The following is a 16,959-nucleotide window of genomic DNA, read 5'->3' on the forward strand; positions in this document are numbered from 1 at the left end:
GTAAAAGTTTGTTAGTAAAATTCTTGTTAGTAATTTTATTGACAGATAAAAAAAAACCAACTATAATTACGGATGGGAATAAAATAAAACCAATAGATTTGATTACAAGGCGACAATCAAATAAAAAATAAAAAATGAAAGACAAGGTTTGGAAGATTCTTGGGCCAACACTACCACATTTGGTTTGGTATAATGAGAATGAATATATTTCAGGAAAACCTACGATGAATCGTTCAGCAACTTACATTTTAAGTATTTTAAGAAATATAGACAATACCTTTAAACTTAATTTAGTTTTAAAAAGGTAAATTATTAATTTAATTTTACTAAACAAATTATAAAATAAATATGAGACTAAATATTACTAATAATATGATAATAGATGAGATAATAAATTTAATAAATAACATATATTATTAGAATAAGATTTAAATGATTTTTGTTTAATTTTAAAAATTTTAAACTTAATTCAATCTTATAAAATTGTTCTGTTAGATTAAATTCATTAATATATTATAAATCTATCATATTTGGAATCTCCAACAAAGAAAAAGAAATATTTTTGTAATAGTATTACAATCTTGTTTATATAAATAAATGTTATGAATTGGGTATGAAGGGATTGAAACAGATTACAGATTACAAATGGTACAGTAGAGTGTTGTTAGAGAATGAATATAAAAGAAAAAATGGTTACCTACTAAGAAATACAAGTTCTGAGATGTCCTCAATGTTGGAAGTCCCACATCGACTAAAGATAAGGCCAAATTATAATATATAAGTGAGGTGCAAACCTCACCTTACAAGTCGGTTTTGTGGGGTTGAATTAGGCTTAAAAACTCACTTTCTAACATGGTATCAGAGCCATGGTTAGAGCCTATCCTAGTGAGTTCTAAGTGGGCATTCTATTATAATATTTTATCCGCCATTGGGCCGTTATCGGACCTCCCACATCGACTAGAGATAAGGCTAAATTATAATATATAAGCGACTAGAGATAAGGCCAAATTATAATATATAAGTGAGGTGCAAACCTCACCTTACAAGCCGGTTTTGTGAGGATGAGTTAGGTCTCAAGTCCACTTCTAACACTCAATAGTTTCTAGATTTAAGCATGAGTGGCTTCGCTGTACACAACAAACCATCACAAAATTGATAGAATGCAGAATGCAAAGGTTGACCCACCATCTAATGTCTTTATTTCAGTTAAATATATTCAAGCTCTGTAATCATCAGCTAGGGGCTTTTGTAAGATGATGAAAAAAAGTATGAATTAAGTTTAAACTGTGTTTTTTAAAAGGCCAATGTATGCTTGATTCTGAAAGTTCTCATATTAATAATCAAATTGCACAAAAGTTCTCATATTCGAAGGATGATTTGAAACTTAGAGATTTTGACCATATGTTCTAATAGAAGTGTCTCTAACAAGTGTGCCTGATTCTGAAAATACTTACAATGATTGGGGCCATAAGTCGTACTAGGTGCTAAATGCTTGGTTTAGTAAAAGCGGGTTTAGGAAACTATATGTTAAAGGCCGTTGGGAGAGTTATCAAGTTCCAGGGTGGGGAGTTTATGTTTTAAAGAAAAAAGTGAAGCGTTTGAGGTTTGATTTGTTAAAAACATGGAATAAGGAGGATTCTTGAAATATTTGTCAGAAGATATAAAATCCTATTACAAAAGTTAGAGAGATCTTGACATGTTCTATGAGAATGAGTATCTAGATGGCTATTTTTTGTCCTTTTTTTTCTTCGTTTGGACCAACTGCATTGCATTTGTTTCCGCTTCAAACTTCAATCACTGTCTTTGATTTCATTATCTACATTGAACTTTCAATCAACTGCATGGCAACATCAATTATTTTTTAACACTAGAAATCTATTTCTCACTTCACCGCACAAAAAGGCAAAACAAACATTATAAATATGATAAGTGATTTATATACTATCTAATAAAAATATAAAAATTATAAATATTTTTATTTTATACTACATGTACCGTATGACCGGACTGACCTCGATAACATAAAGGAACCAATGACCCCGAGTGTGACACATGGAACGAAGCGAAACCATAAGAGAAATGTCCGGTTCGATGCGAGGAAACGTCGGACGACCGACCTCAATAACAAACTCCCCCAAGAAAAGACATCAAGGAGCATAATTAAAGGTAAGTATCAATTAAATACAATGTGCTGAGATTGAGCCGTGATTAAGGTTTTGCTAATCTTAGGTCCATCTCAAAAACTATAAATAGTGGTCAAAGGTAAGAGGTAGGTGATCACATTTACTGTGCATTTAAGACTATTACTCTGACCCCGTACGAAATATTTACTTACTTAAGCATAGGAGTACCTTTGGCAGGTATCCCTGGTCGGTTGAAGTAAAGACGAAGACATATGACGAAGATACAGTTACCCGAGCGACCTGGAAGGAAATTGTGAAGGTGTTTGTAGAAGTTGCTTGACCCTACACACGAAACATTTTGGTGCCCACCATGAGGCTGAGTGACTTAACGAAGACCCAATGGTGACCACGAGAAATATGATCTCGGAAGACCCAACATAGATGATCAGAAATCTTTAGCAGAAGATGGAGGAGATGCAACAACTACAAGGGGGGAGTTGGTAGCCCTCAGAGTTGAACACACGACAAGGGCCGCTAAGGAGAAGGCTCCGGTCGAGGAGGGGGACAAGGCCGATCAGGCAGAACAAATGGAGCAGAACTCTGTACCTACCGACATCGTCCAAGTTATCGGCACCAAGGTTAGAGAGAGCGCAACAAAGACTGTCCCCGAAGAAAGTACTGTCGTGAGTAAGGAGCACCCTCCGATAAAAACGGAGCATACGATCAAGATGTTACCGTTCGTCACGACCATAATGAAAGTACATATATTCGAGCAATTCGCCCCTCAATTCAAGATGTATGATGGTTCCACGGATCCAGAAGACCATATCAAGATGTTTACTAACCGGATGGCGTTCCACACTGGGAATGATGCCATCTAGTGTCGCGCGTTCTCCTTGTTCTTGGAAGGAGAAGCGTTGGACTAGTTCAACGACCCCCCCTCCCAATTCAATCGAGAATTTTGCAAGTATCAAGCGTATGTTCGAACATCAGTTCACAGGCAGTCGGGCCCAAGACTTAATGATTTTTTCGCTAGTGAACCACAAGCAAGAAAAGGAGGAGTCACTGAGGGCATTCATGAACCGGTATCAGAAAATCGTGCGGTAGGTGAAAAGCCTCAACCCTGAACTCACCCTATAATATGTGCTCCCACCCCTCAAGCCGGGTCTGTTCGCCGATAGCATTTTTCGACGAGTGTTAGCTGCAAAACCAATGGCAAGTGCACCGGTCGCAGCGTAGCAAGTGATAAATATTGTTCTCTTCCAAGGGACTTGTGCAACACATGATAATTCTTCCATTCATAAATCACTTAGACATCAAAGTGCACAAAATAACACAAGAAACTGTTTTTGGTATTTTATCAAACAGTTGGTGTGCAAGAAATTTAACATAGAGTATTTACAATGGTTGGACTTTGGTGTTGAAGGCACTTAGAAATGAATAGACTAGAAATGATATGAAAAGACATTGTTAAGGTTAGGTTTCACCAATTTACTCTTGTGCAAACACAATTTCATCTCCTTTCCATCAATTAACTAAAGTCAATCCACAAAATTACTCTAGCTCTAATCCCTTAGGTGAAAGAGCCTAACTTTTACCTATTAACCATCAATCCCTTGACTAATTAACAAGAAAAACCTGCATTAAGAACTAGGATCTAAGACAACATGTGAATCATCTTCCATCCCTAGAATCAATGAACCACAAGGACTCCTATTTTAGTTCTGGGTTCCATCTTACGTCCTCATAACCCATGAAACCCCAAAATCATGTCATGAACGTCCCTATTACATGCAAGCTTTAAGATTGGAAACAAGAATACTAGCAATTGATAGAAAAGGCATATATATATTCAAATCATTCAACAATTACACAAGATTCAAAGGCTACAACTAACCCCAACAAGATGGGTTTGGCTCTCCATTTCCATGGAGAGCCTTTAAGCTTACAAAATGGCCATGGAAGAAGAAGAAGAACCCAAAGAGGAAGAAGGAAGTGTTCCCACAAGCCCTAGCAGCCCTCCAAGCTCTCCTCTGAGTGAAATCGCGCCTCCAAACTACCAAAGAGCCAAACCCCTTCGCGTTTTAGGGTTAAATAAGCTTAATTTGCCACATCAGCGAGACTGGCGCCCGGCCCCCCCTCCTGGGGCGCCCGGGCGCGAGTGTTGTGCGAAAATTGGCGCCCCACCCCCTTCCTGGGGCGCCCAGGCGTGAGCATTGCGCGAAAACTGGTGCCCGGCCCCCTTCCTGGGGCGCCCGGCTCAAGCACATCAAAAATCAACTTCTGATCAGGTGGCGCTCAGCCCCCCTGAAGCAGGGGGGCCCAGCCTGATTTTTTTGCACTGCATCTTTTTCTCTTTCTCTGCAGATGTGCTTGCTTCTTGTGGTTGGTTCAGCTCTATACATTGCTGGAGATTCTTCCAAGGACATTATTAGCTACAAAATAAGGGATTATAGATGAAATTACATCAAAGTAGCCAAAAACACAATTATTCATAAAACTAAGATAAATTAGAGGATTAAGAAAGTTACAAGCTAGAAAAGAGTTCATTTTGATATTAAAATGATGCTTAGATAATGGTAAGAATTAGCATTATCAACAAGCCTCGAAGACGAAGGAGGAGTTGAGAGAGCGTGCGACGAAAGACATAAGGGTGGAAGAGATGAAAGAAGCCTGTAAGAAGAAAAACCAAGAAGCAACAATTGATAAGAGGGAAGGAAAGAAATCAGGCAGTTTTGGAGAAAAGCCTGAAGGTTATAGGCAGAAAGAACTACCTCGAGGGCCGTGTTATCAACAATATACTCCATTAAACGTAGCCTAGACCAAGATACTACAATAGGTGCTTAGTGCAGAGTTGATGCTCGTGCCAAAGCGGCGCCCAACGCTACCCAGTGCTGATGGGAATAAAATTGTCCATACCACAAGAATATGGGTCATACGACGGAGGAGTGTGTGACCCTTAGTCTTGACTTTTTACCTCGTCTGAATATACCTCAGTTGTAAAATCATTGTCATAAACCCAAAACAATTAAGGTAATATCCCTTCGTTGCACCAGTGGAAAGACCTTTGACAAAGAGGAGCTGAACATTAAGAAAATAATGGTCTAGTATTCAAACAATAAGCTTAAGAATGAATATAAATGGCTAGAAGGCAGAATAGAGGTTTTAAATAAAGAAAATGAGGATTTGAAATATAAACTATAATCTCTAGAAAATGCACCCAAGGACAATGAGCATAAAAACAAATAATGTATTCAATAGTGCAAAAATTGCTTAAGCCAAATGGAAAGAGTGAAATACCTTATGAAAACCTATCAAAATTCACTTTAGACAGCTTTAAGTTGGATGCTCTTCTTGGCTCACAAAGAAGTGTATTAAACAAACAAGGAATTAGATATAATGTTCAAAATAGTAAAATGAAAGCTAGAAAATTTGTTGATATTAGTAAACCATCATCAATTGCATGTTTCTACTGCAATCATTTAGGTCATGCATCAAATTCTCGCTATTATAAAAATGTTGGAGTTCCTAAAGGCAAATACAAATGGATTCCTAAGGAATCATTTAAACATCCTTACATGAAAGGACCCAAATTAACTGGGTACCTACCACCAACCTTTAATCTATGATGCAGGAAAATAAAAGGGAAAGGAGTCCATGTGGTATTTTGATAACGGTTGCTCGAGACACGTGATCGGAGATGCTAGGAAATTCAGCTACATATCTCATAAAGCTAGTGGACATGTCACCTATAGAGACAATAATAAGGGAAAAATCCTTGGCATTTGTAAAGTACAAAATCCTTCCTCCTTTACAACTGAGAATGATCTATTAGTTGAAGGCCTTAAGCATAACTTGTTAAGCATCAGTCAACAATGTAATAAGGGTTTAAAAGTCACCTTCAAAGCAAATCATTGCTTAATTTTTTGTGCATCATCAAATGAATTAGTATTAGTTGGTAAAAGATATCACAACATATACATGGTTGAGTTTGAGAATACCTCTTTTGAATATGTTGTGTGTTTGTTATCAAAAGAAGATGAACCATGGTTATGCCACAAGGGGCTTGTGAATATACACATGTCTCACCTAAATAAACTTGTAACAAAGGGTTTTGTGCTAGGTTTGCCTAAAATTAAGTTTAAATGTGATAGGTTGTGTGATGCATGTCAAAAAGGAAAACAAATAAAAACCTCCTTCAAATCTAAACAAGTCATATCAATTACTAGACAACTAGAGTTAATACATATGGATCTACTTGGCCCATCAATCGTAAAAAGACTAGGAGGAAACTACTATGGACTACTTCTTATTGATGATTACTTAAGATTCACTTGGACATTCTTCATTGCATCTAAAAGTGAAACTTTAAAACTCTTTAAGAAATTTTCCTCGATAATTCTAAAAGAGCTTAGAATATAGTCTATTAGGGGTGACCATGGGAGGGAATTTCCAAATGAAAACTTTAAGATCTTTTGTGAAAACTATGGCATTTCATATATTTTCTCTGCACCTAGAACACCACAACAGAATGATGTTGTTGAAAGAAAGAATAGGTCCTTAAAAGAATTAGCTAGAACCATGCTCAATGAAAAATCACTACCTAATTAAGTGTTTTTGGGATGACGCTGTTAGTACATGTTATGTGCTAAATGGGACCCTTATAAGACCAATATTAAAACTAACTCCATATGAACTGTTTAAAGAAAGAAAGTCAAAGATAACACACTTCAGATTATTTGGTTGCACATGTTGTGTTAAATAATGGAAAAAGCAATCTTGGTAAATTTGACTCTAAAGCAAATGAAGGAATCTTTCTAGGTTATTCCTTAACAAGCAAAGCCTATAGAATCTATAATAAAAATACTTTGACTGTAGAAGAATTTGTCCATGTTGCTTTTGATGAAAATATTGATAGCTTAACTAACATTTCAACCAAGGAAAAATCTAGATATGACAAAAGGCATGCAAGATACTCAAGAAGTACAAACACCAACTGAAACTGTGAATGAAAGCACAAAAGATCTCCATAAGGACTGGACAATTCCAATGGATATGTCCATAAAGAATGTGATAAGAGATATCTCCAAAGACGTATCCATAAGAAGACAGTTGGGACAATTATGCATGAATGTAGCATTTTTGTCTCAAGTGGAACTAAAAAGTGTAACTGAGGCTTTACAAGATGAAAATTGGTACCTAGAAATGCAAGAAGAACTCAACCAGTTTGAAAGAAATAATGTTTGGGAACTTGTTCTATGAAGCAGCACTCATAAGGTAATTGGAACTAAATGGGTGTTTAGAATCAAGATGGATGATTTTGGAGCTATTGTAAAGAATAAGGCAAGACTAGTGGCTAAGGGATGTAGTCAAGAAGAAGGAATTGACTATGATGAGACATATGCACTAGTTTTTAGGCTTGAAGCTATTCGAATCCTATTAGCTATTGCATTCATGCTTAACTTCAAATTGTTCCAAATGGATGTGAAAAATGTCTTCTTAAATAGATATATCAAAGAAGAGGTCTCTGTAGAACAACCTCGTGGTTTTCAAGACTTTGAGTTTCCTGACCACATATTCAAGCTAAAGAAAACACTGTGTGGGCTAAAACAAGCCTCTCGCTCATGATATGAAAAGGTTAAGTGAATTTCTATTTAAGAATGGCTTTTAAGGGGTTAAAGTTGATTCTACACTTTTCATTAAAAAATCTGGAAATAATTTGTTGTTTGTACAAATCTATGTAGATGATATTATCTTTGGTTCCACTAACCCTCACTTGTGTCAAGAATTCTCTAAGTGTATGCAGGAGGAGTTTGAAATGTCTATGATGAGGGAGCTAAACGTTTTCCTTAGATTACAAGTAAAGCAATGCTTTGTAGGAATATTCATCCACCAATTCAAGTATTGTACTAAACTTCTAAAGAAGTACAAAATGGATGGTTGCAAAGAATCATCAACCCCCATGGCTATCAACTGTTATCTGGACAAGGATAAAGTAGGTAAAAGCGTGGATCAGAAACTATATAAAGGTATGATTGGATCCTTACTCTACTTAACTGTCAGTCGCCCTGACGTTATGCATAGTGTATGTGTTTGTGCTAGGTTCCAGTCTTATCCTAAAGAGTCTAACTTAACAGTTGTAAAAAAATAATGAAATACTTAAAAGGGACTAAAACAATAGGATTATGGTACCAGTGGTGCAAACATCTCATTAACCGGTTATAGTGACTCTAACTTTGGAGGATGTAAGCTTGATAGGAAGAGCACTAGTGATACTTGTCATTTGCAAGGATGTTCCCTAATCACTTGGAACTCAAAAAAGTAAGCTTATGTGGCTTTATCTACCATATAAACTAAGTATATTGCAGTTGGGAGTTGTTTGCTCAAACACTATGGATTAAGACTCAATTAGAGGATTATGGAATTCATTTAGATAGAATCCCTCTTATGTGTGATAACACTAGTGCAATCGATCTCACCAAAAATCCCATTTTACATTCTAACCAAGCACAAAGAGATAAGACACCATTTTATAAGAGATCATGTTGCTAAAGTAGAATGTAAGGTTGAATTTGTTGACACATTACATCAATGGACTGATATTTTCAAAAAACCACTATCAAAGGATAGATTTTATACAATTATAAATGAATTAAGCATTCTACACATAGGTTACACATCCTAGTAGCAGAAAATGTCTTAGCATTACATAAAATTATCTTTACATTACATACATTAAAATAAAGTATGGAAAAACTCTTAAAAAGAAAGTCTGTCAGTATTAATTGATTAGATAAAATACTAATCGATTAAGGGTTTTTCTCTATTTTAATTGCTTAAGGGCCTATCTCTGAATTAACCGAATTAGGGTAAAATCTTAATCGATTAGGGTAGTGTTTCTATTTTAATCGATTATATTAAAATCATAATCGATTAAAATTGCATTAGTTTCACTCGTTTTTGACACATTCTGATATTAGGGTGTACATTGCATTTTAATCCATTAAGTAGATGCTTTAATCGATCCTTGCTACTTCACTCTCATCTGTTCTACCAAACCCTAAGAGCCAAAGGTAGTTTCTCTCCTCAATCTTCCAATTGGTAACTCCTTTCAACTTCTCTAATCCGTTTTTCTCCTTCTCATAACCTCGATTCTCACAGTCTTTAACCCTAGAAATCAGTTTCCTTGGTCTTAATTTCTCAAACCCTAAAACATCCTTACCTGGTTGAACTCCAATGGCTTCATCCTCAAAACCAAAGATAACGAAAAGGGTTGCCAAGAAAATGTGAACTGTTGATCCAAACAAATGGATTAGTGATGAAGAAGCTCAAACAAACTTCATCTATTACTGGAGAATTCAAAACATTGTGCCTTACAAGCACTTGGATCTTAACTAATTCCGCAATGAGGGTTTTGTTTTTCAAGATTGGTTGGCATATCAGGGACTGAACAAATTTGTTGAATTGATAGGGTAGTGGTACCCTGATCTTATAAAAATGTTTTATGTCAATTTCAAGGTTGTTGAAGGTGTTGTTTGTTTTAGGGTAAAAGGAGTAAACATTAAGCTAGATGAAGATGTCTGGACATATATTGTTGGTTTTCGTTGAGGAGGGGAAAGATCTCACTTGGGTATTCCTAGGTTAAACTAGCTTGCCATCTACAAGGCCTGCTTAAGATATCCTGATGAGCCTCGGGATTACACTTTGTATCGGGCTGGAGGCATGAAGTGTGATAATAGATTGTGTGCTTTTGTTTTTGCATGGATTCCTCTTCCCGAGGGGAGCCATGATGCTCAACTCACTACTGAAGAGGACTGAGATTGATGATGATAGCATTTACTGATGAATGTTATTTGCAGTAGAACAAGATGTTTCTTATCTTTGTTTTATGAACTCTATTTTGCTTCAGTTTTTAGAATAGGTGTTGATGTACTCAAGTTTAAGACCTATATCTGATGTAATGGTTTGATATTGATTTGTGTGTGATGAGTATTGCTTGATGATGCTTTAATATTGATTGATGTTGAGATGTTGCACAAGATGCTTGATATACAGGTGATTGTTCACAAACTGTGTGAACAGATGCATGATGTTATGATTGTGGTTATGATGCTAAGTAGGATGTGTACTTGGTGTATGTGGAACATTGAATTAGCTTGTGTGAGGTTTGAACTCCATAGTATTTGTTTGAATGATTGTTATTCTTTTGAAATCATGAATGATTTTGCCCAGGTTTCTATGATTGAACTACTTGCTTACTTGTGTCATATGATCAAAGCCATTTTTTATTACCCTTTCTCCTAGCCAATGCATGATTTGTACCCAAATGAAAAAGAGCATGAAGTGTTCTAACCTTTTTGAACCTCAAGCCTTAAACAGATCCCTTGTGAAAATCTTTACCTTAAGTTAAGTTGAGAATCATTGTGTGGTATTGATAAATGTTCAAGTTTGGGGTTGATTGGGAGAATTAAAAAGGAAAGTAATGAAAAGCATTGAGCTAAGTGTTGAGAAGGTATGAAAAGAGAAAAAGAAAATAAGATGCAAAGAAAGAAAAGCTCAATAAAAAGGGGAAAAGTTGGGAATGAGTGAGATCTGGTTTGTCCAAAGAGAGATTGAACTTGAATAATAAATTTATGAATGACTCTCTTAACTCAAGGATTTTGTGATCTTGAAAAACCAATTTTCCTTCTTAGCCCAACCACATTACAAGCCATGAAAAGTCTTTGGGATGATACTTGTTTGTGAGTATGATTGATTGTGTGAAATGAAAGGTAATTTTGTTCTATGTGACATTTGGATAGTAGAGTGAAGGAGTGACCTCTATGTGATTGAGTGAAACACTTTGTCTGGTAAGGAAGAGTTCCATGAACACATGATTACATCTATGCTTAGTTAATTGATCATTCATGAGAATAACATATGTTGGATAGTAGGTGATTATGTGAACATTATGATGAGTGATTATTAATCAAAGCATGTGCACATCTTGACTGAATTCTGTTTGATAAGCTGATTTGAGGAATTACTTGTTTTGGAAGAAAGAGTTTTTGAATGTGCTGAACCATTGCATTGATTGGTGTAAGACTGAGTTATATCTTGTTTGCTTGAGGACAAGCAAAGTTCTAAGTTTGGGGTTGTGATAACGGTTGAAAAACCGTTATTTTTATACTTAATTTTGATATTAAAAACACCCTTTATGACTTAGAAACTAGCTTGAAATCATGCTTTTGATTAAGTTATGAGAATAAGAGAGTTGAATGGGTTTTATGCTTATTTTTCCTTGTTTTGACAGGAATTAAGATGAATTGGATGAAGAAGTTGAAGTAGTAAGGAGCTAGAGTCATGAAAGGCTGGAAAAGTGGCACATAGAAGAACCATTGTTTCACGCTTGGGCGCCACCGCTGAGCGTCAGTCTGGAAGTGCAACCACTGTTTCACGCTTGGGCGCCACCGTTGAGCGCCAGTTTGGTTTCGAAAGCATTGTTTCACGCTTGGGTAACACCGCCGCTGAGGGTCAAAAGAGTGCCACAGCTACCGCTGAGTGCCCTTTTGGGGTGCTGAGCGCTGACGACATGGGCTTGGGCTATTTTTCTGTGTTTTTAATGAACTATTTAAGGTTTTGGACGTTCTCGGGTTCATATCTTTGGACAAAAAGAGGCAAAAATACACTTCTTTCACCCCTTGAAAGCAGATGTTGGATGCGGAAGCTCCTATCTTCAACTTTTAAGGTTTTATCTTTCATTCTTTTCATCTAGTTTCACCATGTCTATGGTGAACTAAACCTCCATTGTTGTTGGGGAAACAATGTAATCCTTTGAAACTCTCATGTATTGAATTGATTCTTATTATAAATGCTTTACTTCATTAATTGTTAGGGTTTTTCCTCTTTACTCTATGCATGCTTTGTTTAACTCATTCAATTGCATGATTATTGATTTTGTCACTATGGACACATATGAGAAAATCTAGAACTGGGGAAATTCTCCCAAAAGCAATATTACCTAGACATAGGGATAGGAGGGTTGGTTGCCTTTAAGCTTCTGTGCGAATGTAATGCATGATTAATTGCTAGGGATACAAGACATTGTGAACTAGTAATTAGGAGTAGGCTTTCTTCACCGAGACATCGGGTAAGGTAAATTAGAAAGTGGAATTAACATTAGTGAAGAAGATGAATTCATAAATACATGAGAGTGGATAGGATAAGTCGGAAACCCCAACAACATAATCATTCCATATTTTATATCAATCACCTTTACATCTTTAACTCCAATTGATCAACACTTGCATTCATATTTATTTTCCGCAATATAAACACAACGATTTCGTTTACAAGTCCTAATTAATCAAGAAACCATATGAATGTTTAGGTCGTGAGTCTCTAGGGAAACGATATTTGGTCTTACCATTTATTATTACTTGATACGATTCGGTACACTTGTCGAAGTGTTAACAATAAGCCATAATCAGTTAAAGCACATAAGAAGCAAAACAAGCCTATACTGCAGGTTTTAATCGATTAAGATAATAATCTAATCGATTAAAATAGAAAGATAGGCCAAATCGATTAAAGTTTTAACCTAATCGATTAAATACATCAGAATTTCATATCCTACATATATGTGTGATCTAACTTGTTTTTGGTACAAAGTACTATGCAATCTTTTGACAAAACATGAAACAAGAGCTCAAGAACACATCAAGAAGTTGTCCAAAAACATTCTTGGAGAAATCACTCAACCCTTTGAAGAATCTTCAAAATCTCCAAGGTTTTAAGAAAGCAAGAAGACTTGTAAGATCTGCACATAAGTAGTGCATCCAGGTTACATCTTTTTGTATAGATTTTCTTAGTCACCTTAGTTGTGTAGGCAAGGTGTGAGAAAGTGTGAGTTTAGACCTCTCTTTGTTAGTTTTGTGTATTGGAGTGTGTGTGACAATTGAGTGAATTCTTTGTATTCTTGACTATTGATATATAATGGATTCCCTATAACTAAGGTTATTGGAGGAAAATTGGATGTAGACTCAATTCAAGAGCTGAACCAGTATAATCTTATTCTAGTTTTTGCATTTTATATTGTTGATCATAAACCTTTGTGAATTAATTCCAAGAACCAAGATTTTCAAAGAACTTAAAAAGTTGTCTTAAAACCCAATTCACCCCCTCTTGGGTTGAGATATAGAGCCAATATTTCTAACAATCCCCATCAGAAAAGAAAATCAAGAGGGAACCTAATTAAAGTGGTCTACAGTTGGAAGACCATATACCAGTTAATTTAAGTTATTCCCAAATGATCAATCCAGATATGTTTCCACTTACTGTTCTAAGAACATTGAGAACTACTTTATCAATGAAAAGGTTTATTGCTGATTAATACATGATTTGTTTTGGTTTCATAATTTGGAATTGGGATTGTTTCTATATGGTTTATAAAAGAAGTTTACATTATTTGATAGGAGCTTGGTATCTCATTTCATGGAGATGAAGTCTTCCGACAAACATATATAAGAAAGAAAGTGAAGAATCTAGATAAACACAAGTGACTTTTTCTCATTTTTTTAACGTCTTTTATAACAAAATATCATGTATTAATAGGAAGTTTTTAAAGTAGATATTTTCCTTAGCTCTCTCTAAGTCTACTTCTAATTAATGCCCGTGTTTCATAATGTAATCCTTTAGACCCTACTGAAAGTAGAGACTAAAGAACTGGAGTTGGTTAAAGATTACATATGGAAAATTTAAGGAACAAGTATATAGAGTTAGATATGTCAATCCTCATGCGAATTGTGCTTATAGTTAATTGTAGTAGAGACTAGCATGTTCTCGCCAACAAGTTTATTTATAACAAATCATGAGTATTTGAAGGTAATTGGGAAGGATTAATAAGTCGTCGAACAAATTATGTCAATTCACTCAACTACTAATGTTTCTTTTTTATTTTTAATTTAATACAATCCAATGTATTGAATTGGTTTCAATGAATTAGGTTAAATTTTTCAAAAATATTTTAAAAAATTAATTTTCAAAAAAATTTAGATTTTAAATAATATTTTCAAAAAATAAATTGTAAGTAAAACTAAACCAATATATGTAGATTAAGTAGTGAAATTAAAATAAATTAAAATAATAAATAGTTAAATTGTAAAATAATAATATTTTTTGTCATAGATATAGCATAATGGGGAGCATCCAACTAGATTGTTTTCAGGTGCTAGAGTCTATTCATACTTTCTTACCTATGTACGTTGAGCACAACTGCATAAGTAGGGGGTTTCTTCAGAATTTTATGTTAATGGGATATGTTAATGTAAGTCTTGAAGCTTTGAAATTAGAGAGAACTAACCTCAATGTTCAAGTTAGTTCACTTAAGACAGTGACATTAAGACATAATGAGATAAAAAAAAGACTCAAACAAGTCCAACTAGAGAGGAGAATGATAGGCAAAGATTTTAGATCTTAGCTGAAGAAACGTGAACATGAACATGTATAATATAAACAATGTGTCTGAATTTGTATAAGTACTTTAGACCACAAACTCTTAATCAGGCCAGCTATTTAGCAATCCATTTGTACACACAATAGGCCTCTTTCCTTCAATTTGAAATTAAATTTGAAATGCAGAAAAAAGAGGTGAATGAACACTGAAAAATCTGAGTTCAGCTTGATTAGTAATTGCTTTCAGAAATTCAAACCTAAAAACAGATACCACAAGAAACACTTCTAATTTAGCAACTGGCTAAGCTATAATTCGCAATAATACCAAATTTGAGGTATAGATGATCATCACTGTACAGATTAATCTTGTTAAAATTTTGAAGAACCTCAATTATAAAGAAAATAAGATCACTTGCGTTCACAATAAAGAATTTAGAAAATTATTTGATAAGCATGATGAACAGAGAAAAAGATATCTGACATATCTTATAACTCGAGTTTAGATACATTATGGTAATATTTTTCAGTAAAGTTGCCATTTTAACAAATAATGCATAATAATCCATAGAATACCTTTATTTCAACAGAGACACCAAATTACCAGAACCAACAAGCCCTAAGGAGGAGACAGTGTCAAACGAAATGGACTAAAAAAAAATCTACTTACCTTTATTTTGGTGAATTCTATCACATGGAATATATTAAGAATCTTGGATCAAAAACATCCACCACAGGCTTTATGGAGGAAATGGAAGGAAAAGACTCCATCATTAGTGACATAAAACCTCCAATAACAGAGTAATGTGTATGGCAATGAAAGATTTTTTTTGGTTTTTGTTTTCAACATGCAAACCTTTGGATGATGTTGGATAATATGAACTCTTTTAATATCAACTATGAATGAAAATATTTGTGATCAATATTGTCTATGTGATGTGTCATTTTTCGCATTAGAATTCTTTTAAAATAAATAAATTACGATAGTTTTAACTATATCACTATTTGTACAATCAAGATGCTATTTGAACTGCCATTATTTATGTAGGACATTAAGTGGTGTGTTTGTGATGTTTCACATATGACCATCATATTATATTTTGTGACGAAAAATTATATGGCGGTATTGAAGCCACCACACGGTCATAAGCACCATTTTATATCATAAAATAATTGTCTGTCATATTTAAAAGATTTTTTTTTAATGCGACAAAGAAACTAACTATTTAATGTTTATTACAAAAATTCTAAAAATTACTTATAAAAATAAATTTATCGATAAATTTAAATTGTTAAAAATTTTATTAATGACATCTGTCAATAATAAATATTTCATTTACTAATAAATTTTTTTGTCGATAAATTTATTGATAATATATATTTCATTTATGGATAGATTTTTTTATCATTAAATAAAATTTATCTTACAAAAGAATTTTTTGGTTAGTAAAATCCATGAAAAAAAGAATAGCAAATTTCTCACCCATTATCTCATTATCTTTCTCTTTTGGTGAGCCACCCATTACTTTTCCCCTTCTCCCTCTTCTATGAGACATTGGCAAAATCCACTATCATACTCACTGCGAATGAGACGTAGCGAAAGTCATTGCGACTCTCAAAACCACCACCACCACATAGATACACGCCACAAGCTAGACTCATCGTCCAGAAGAGGCAAACCACCGCAACGAAGAGTCGTCTCGCTTCCATCACTAACAATGAACCAGATCGCGTGACAAAGAGACCATCATGAGCTCTGAACTTAGTAATCATTACAACAAGGGCGCCATTGTTGCAAGAACTTCGTTATTGTGCACACGTTGCTTGGGGGAAGAAGCCTCCACTACCACCATCAATCACCTAATTGTCATGAACCCTAATAAGTTTTTCCCCAAAATTTTATCATTATATATAATGATTCAGTTGGAAGATGGGCTACCACTTTCGTTTGTAACATGTTGATTTTCTTGAATTGGGAAAAGGCAAGAGAAAGAAGAAAGAAAAAGGAGGAAGAAGATGAACCAAATCACGAATTTTACCAATAATTTTTTTTTTATCGATAGTTACTGACAAATTTCTCTTTTAGTAATTATTAACGAATATGCATCACATGTACATGAAAATTTAAAATTATAGACTCTAACTCATTAGCGCATGGACTTTGAAGATTGACTTTATTTAGCATCAAGTTGTCTTTAATTCATCATTAGTTTTAAATTGATTTTTAATTAAAGAAGCTTAATATCATTGATAAATTAAATAAATTTTAAAATAAAAACGTATGTGTATTAACTTGAATGATGCTAAATAAATTTATTTTTATTATTAATTTAATTTACATCGATTTAACAGACAATATTAACAATAATTTAGAAAAAAAGTTTTTCGTATAAGGTTTTCATCTTGA

This window comes from Vigna angularis, chromosome 1 (assembly GCF_016808095.1).
Source record: "Vigna angularis cultivar LongXiaoDou No.4 chromosome 1, ASM1680809v1, whole genome shotgun sequence".
NCBI classification, from domain to species: domain Eukaryota; kingdom Viridiplantae; phylum Streptophyta; class Magnoliopsida; order Fabales; family Fabaceae; genus Vigna; species Vigna angularis.